We start from the raw sequence: 6,483 nt of genomic DNA, 5'->3' as shown, positions 1-6,483 counted from the left end.
CTAAAGCAAGATTCTAAAGTGGGTACTTACTTCTTCAAGGACAGTTAACTCACTAACAGACATGAACATACGTGCACAAACACAAAGATATTTGGATGAAAACAACACAGTTTGTTTTTACACAGTCAGGATTGTGGGAAATGATGACTAATGTGTTCAGAGAAGTAGATCAATACAAATAAAGCCTAGAGAGGAATAAATACCTCATCTGCTGCCACTCACTGTGGAGGAATACTAACGCTGCAGAAAACACTGTACAGTAAATAGGGACAGACAAAATGTTGCAACACATTTAATGTGATGGAATCCAATACAGCACTGCCTCAAAATTGACCAGAGACCAATCATGAACTCTGTGACATAGACTCCATTTGGTTTTTATTAACATAAAAGAAAAAAACACATATTAATGCAAGTGCAAATGCATGCAGGATGCATTCAAATTGGAATGCAATCAGATCAGCCAAATCACATCCCAGCTTGCATTCTGATCAGATCATGGCGGGGTAAAAATGGAACGACAGCATCCTTGGGAGCCTGGATGATGAGGACTGGGATTTAGGTACCTCTAGTTGCCTGTAGCATGTCAACTGCTCTTCTTCTATATTCACCTCAACATTCAAGATTGATAGTTAAGCACACTGTATTGCTACTTAGAGAATAAAAGAATAGAGTAGAATAAAAGAACAACTGGGAACAAGATAGCAGTGTGCATGTATTTTTATTTGTCTTTTTGTGCTAAAAGTTGAGAGGCCACCCAAGTCCACCTCTCTCTGCTACAGTCTCTCAAGCAAAGGCAGTGGTGAGCTTGTTACCAGAAGGTCATCAGTTCAATCCTCGGACTGGCAGGATAAATCTGGGTGGGGAAAGTGAAAATGCAGCGCTTGCCCCTCCTCGTTACAAACAATGAGGTGCCCTTGAGCAAGGCCCTTAATCCCAACTGCTGATCAGTGGCCGGCAAATCAGACTGTGGTTGTGTGTGTGAATGTGTGTAACTGTTTTAATGTGATCAGAGCGTTCCTGCCAAAGAGAGGATTCCTCTCAGTGAAACTTCCCTGAATAAATAAAGGTTTAAAAGAAAGACAGCTACAATCTCACAAACTCCTTCGTGGCCAAAAGAAATATGAAGTTAAATTCATACAACGGCATAGCCTCTCTTGACCTGGGAACTGCCATGTCTGTCACCTCTTACTTTCTAATTTGCATATTAAAGTTACTGTTTTGTGTTGATTTTAGTGGCCCCTGTGGACAAAAGCAGTAGTGTTTTCCCTAAAATGAAGACTGCATGAGCACTACCACCTCATGTCGTAAAGATCTTAGCTAGCACATGCATTGGTTTTGGAAGCGAGTGAAAGAAATCGTCGCTGAAATTGTTGATGTAAACCGTCTATAAACATTATTTGGGTGGCTATTATAAAGTTGCATCCTATACTAATGATAATTAGTAAATGATTAATAAGTGGTTTATAAAGCATCAAGTAACATTATTTGGCCCCATTAAATCTTTTATTGGTGATCTATAAAAGAATGATTATTTGTGCACTGATATCAGAATTGTATCTGATCATCATATTGCGCACATTTATGAACAGAACGTCAATATTAACATGCAACACTGCATCACAGATAAACACGGTGGGAGATGAGAACGATGGGATGACAAAAAGAAAAGTTAACACAACAACTCAGCAATGACAACTTTACTTGAATATAAATCAGTGATGCAGCATTCAAAATGTGTGGGTAGGGGTGCTTTAGAGGCACAGTTCACTTTAAAATAAAATGCTTCATTATCTACTCACCCCGTATTTCAGCAAATTATCTAGCACTGCTCCATTTTAGCCCTCTTCCAAAAAACAGACGCCTTGCACAGAATGTTTGTGTAGTTCATTCTTCGAACATGGCTGCCTGTAACCATTGGTAACATCTTTAGAGAGAAAATGCCCAATTTCTGCGCAGTGGTAGAGGAGGTAGAATATTGGAAAAACATATTACTCAACCACTATGACTTGTTTACAAGATCCAGTAATAAGATGCCAAATTCTAAAATTTTTGTTGATATATTTTTCACATATCAACACATAGCAACTGTTTTGCACATAGCAACTGTTGTTTCTTCCAACATGGAGGACAAATGGGCATTCTTAACATTCTGTGAAAGGCCGCTATTGAAGTGAACATTGATCATTGCTTTAGAGTTCCAAATTAGTCAGCACAGTCCAAGTGTTTTACAGTAAAATGGACCTCAGTGCAGATACTGTAATATTTAGTTCCACATGATCATCTGTCTATTTGTATTGCTTAGCAATATCATGGAGCAGGTGTCCTAATGAACCATTATGGTGTCTTTTTACACAGCCATTCATTCCACTTGATCACAATCAGGTGATCTCTTAGCAGGTCCTTGGTGCGATTCCCTGAGTCTCTTTGTAGCTCCTCCAGGCCCTCTCAGTATGTTCAGTATGGCATCCTGTTTCAGCATTGACATATGCCGCACTGTGGTTGACTGTGTAATGCCTGTAGCCAAATGCAGGCAGAGCCTGACGGCAGGCCCGCCACTCATCGCTCAATATTATGGATCCTGTCCGAACATGGTACAGAATCAGTGGGATCAGCTCTCGTCTGGTCTGTCTTTCCACCAAGCGGAGAACAGGCACTGTCTTCTGTCCTCTGTGCTTTACGCCTATCATCCCAAACTCCCACTTCTTCCTTGTCCACTCACCAGCCAATTTTCCACGTCTGTAATGTCAAAATATTCAAATAGAACACATATTAGAGATGGTAATTATTCACATGATGATGTATGACTAATATATGGTCATACATGACTAATATATGGTAATCATTTGGCCATTAAAACATAAAATTAAGCCAATTAGATTTACTTCAATGAGTTATAAAAGTATGGATTCACCCCCACCACTGCATCTGCAGATCATTCCTGTTAGTGCTAAAACTGGAATAGTTTTCATTTCAATCTTTTTAAATTTGCTATGAACACTCATGACCTCTTGAAGAAGAACTTTTTTATTTTTGGTGGCAATGAGTGCATCTCCTTACCTGTTGGTCATACAATGACAAAACCCAAAGATACAGCTCATTGTGAACAATAAATTTGTCATAATAACTTATCAAGTCTGTCATTTTGGATTTTCCGCCATTTCAGATGTTTTTAAAATCACATTTTCCCTTACTCCTACTACTGTAGACTGTTCATCTGGGTCACCCAAAATAATAATAAAAAAAACAAACATATCTTTCCTCTTACCCAGAGTGCTATCTACCCACCCAGATAGTTTGGTGTGATTTGCTGAGTTTTGGAGATATCTGCCACAGAGATGTCTGCTATCAATCTAATACAATGGAGCTGTATGGCACTGGATTTGTGGCGGGAATTCTCACAGAAATTTTATATGTATGGTGTTTGCACTTACCTTTCTTTCACGTCTGAAGTGGCTTTCATCGATAACCACAAACTTTCTTCGCCCTCCTACCTTTATCTTTGTTCCTTCTCTCCATCGCCTCAACACAGACATCTTGCAGCTTTTTGGCCATCTTTGGCAGTGTAGGTGTGCTCGCAGCAGTGTCGTCTTTCATCATGTTTATTTGTCTTAATTGTAGGCCTTGTGCAAACCTGAAAATACATAATATTAATGGTGAAAATGTTGTGGCCTTATGCAGACAATACTTCAGCAACTACACCGGGGAGGGCATTATTTACTATGATTATGGGTATGACAGTGATTCAAAGTACAGTCCAGCACTGTCGGCATTACCAATGTGCCTGCCCACATTTAGACAAAGTTTCACAATGATGGAACAAACTGTCATGGAGTTATGAACAATGTTGCCTCCCTTCGTAAAACAAATGAAATGTCTAAAATGAAATTACATTTAAGGGGGCATATTTGGATAATGGGTTTAACCTAGTCTTTGTATGGATTCGGCAGTCTGAAATGTTATTTGGGTGCTGGGGAAAAATTAGGGGGACACAAGCAATAAATTAGCTTTGATTAATCAATTAGTTGTGCTTTTTGGAGCCAGGAACAATACCTACTTAATGTACTACCCAGTTTGAAAATGTTTTTTACTCTTTTTTGTGGGGTAGCTAGGCAGGGAAAGAAAAAAAATCATTTAAAATCTGGTGTGTGCTACACCCACCAAAATGAGGCTTGTTCAATACAAGCAAAGAAAGAAGTGCTGGAAAATAAATAATAAAAACTAGACTAGTTCCTTTGCAAAAAAAACTTAACAAACATGTTCCACAGATTCAAAGAAGTTATATAAAATTGTTGAAAAGGTACATAATATCTTTTAGACTAATCAAACTTTATTTTTATAGCACCTTTTGAAACAGGGTTACAAAGTGCTTCACAGAACAGAATAATACATAATTAAAAATGACACACAAAAAACATAAGAGCAAAGGGGAAGATAGCATTTTGTTATCAGAAACAATTGCAAAAAATAAAATGAAATAAAATCAAATTATTGAGTTACCCAGACAGCAGAAAACTGGTCACCTTTGGTGATAAGGCATATTTCAGGAACAACCAGGAGACCCCTACCTGAGGATCTCAGGCTACGCTCAGGCTCATAGGGGACTAACAGGTCTGAAATGTAAATCAGACCCTGACCTTGTAAAGCTTTAAAAGTTATCGGTAAAATCAACTCTAAAAACTACAGGCCACAAATGAAGAGAGGCAAGGATGCGTGTAATATGGTCTTGTCTCCCTGAGTTAATTAAAAGTCTAGCAGCAGCATTTTGTACCAGCTGAAGGCGGGAAGTGGCTTTCTGACTCAGCCCTGAGTATAGGGAGTTACAGTAATCTAAACGTGAAGAAATAAAAGCATGGATGACTTTTTCAAGGTCTGTAAAAGATATGAAGGAACTAATTTTAGCGATGTTCCTCAGCTGGAGAAAACACTATTGTTTGGGTTGGATTTCAGTGAATACTGGGGAGGAGTCACTACTGCTGGCCACACTTCAGGCTCTGCCAAGAGAGGTCTGGAGAAATTCACAGTATAATAAGTTACTAAATTCCAACCCACACATTGGCCCAAAACAAAAACAAAGTAAATAAACACAATACTATCTTTTACAATTCTATCTTTAAAGACCCCCGCTTTGCTTTCTGAACTGGATCTTTTTCAGGTGGTGGTATGGTTAAGACTGTGGTATTTAACTCTCATGGTCAAGTGGTGTTGGTAAGCATAGGGTTCACGGTTCAAGGCCAGTCAGGGTTTTTCGTTCATACACTGTAACAAATTGCTGTAAAAATACAGCCAAATTCCAACAGTAAGGTACTATTCTTTCTATATATGGTAAAATACTGTAAATTCTGATGCTGAGCCAAAACCAAGAACAAACATTAACAGTAGGCTACGGTAACACTTGATGGTATTTTCATTTTTGCCGCTACAGTTAATAGAGGGACAGAGGCCACAGGCAACCATCGACATCATATAATCATCGTTCATCCTCCTTTGTGGAATCAAACCAAAAGGTCAGTAACATCATACTCAGAATACAGAATGACGTTTGTGCATCTGGTTATGCAATTAGTAATTTTGTTCTAATATTTAACTGGTATAATCCTAGCATGCACCTGACAGGTACAAGAGAGCATTTTCAGGTAATGTTCTTCAGTTGGAAGTTTGAATTACCAGTATTTAAACATTATTTTCACTGCTGTTTGCAAGTCTAGTTTAAAGATTATTTTAGGATGGCTGTTTTTTCTTGAAATACACATTAGTGAATGCTAACGTTAGTCCAGCCTGGTCTATACCTACACCTTGTTTATCCCACTTGCATTTCATAATAATTAATAGCATTCTATCTAAAGCACATAACAATTGAAGTTTATTCAACTATGTGGTAAAGTTGATTAAGATATGTTTGCTGCTGAGCCCCAAAAGACAGAGTGGTTATATTGGTCATCTTAGCTCAATCCAAGTGTGTTTCTAAGCTGTAGCTAGGTTGCTGCAAATATTACTGTAGTTTGTTGCCAAGCTGTACTAAAACCTAGGACATAATAGTTGATTTGTTACATGTTGTCTTCAGGTACTTCATTGTGATTAACCCTGAGAGGGGAACAGAGGCTGACCAGGGAAAGAAATGCCTAAGAAGACAAACAAGCCCACAGAGATTCCTTGTCACCACTCTTCTGAAGAACTTGATGTCACTCCTTAAAGGTATGCTAGGTGTCATTGTTCAAAATGTTGATCTCTCCCATTCAACTGTTTCATTTCTCTTTCTCTCACTCTGTGCTTGACTTTCATTCGTGTTTCATTCTCACTCAGTGAGCTGTGAGCCTGGAAACCAACCCTCTGCCAATTATAACAGAGGACATTTGAAGGCATTACAAATTGTGTATTTTTGCCTTTATATTTTAAAAAGTAGTTTGTAAAACAGTTGCTGTTCAGACTCATGACTAAGTTTTGCTGGCAGCTCAGGATATTATGATTAATAGATTTACGTTG

General features: G+C 38.4%; 1 long non-coding RNA gene across 3 annotated transcripts in view; it reads right to left on the bottom strand.

Moving 5' to 3' along the window:
• Window positions 1-279: 279 nt before the first annotated feature.
• Window positions 280-6,483, bottom strand: part of LOC121912866 — a 240,623-nt gene continuing 234,419 nt past the window's right edge. For 2 of the 3 annotated variants that reach the window (XR_006100161.1, XR_006100162.1), the window contains 2 exons: window positions 3,495-3,634; window positions 280-2,739 (listed from right to left, as the gene is read on the bottom strand). This is a non-coding gene — a long non-coding RNA (uncharacterized LOC121912866). The remainder of the gene's footprint in view (window positions 2,740-3,494; window positions 3,635-6,483) is intronic. The other variant, XR_006100165.1, reaches the window with a different exon arrangement.

The sequence above is a fragment of the Thunnus maccoyii genome, chromosome 15, assembly GCF_910596095.1.
Source record: "Thunnus maccoyii chromosome 15, fThuMac1.1, whole genome shotgun sequence".
In the NCBI taxonomy this organism is placed as follows: domain Eukaryota; kingdom Metazoa; phylum Chordata; class Actinopteri; order Scombriformes; family Scombridae; genus Thunnus; species Thunnus maccoyii.
The sequence above is the reverse complement of the archived record's forward strand: the minus strand, read 5'-3'. Positions and strand labels throughout refer to the sequence as shown.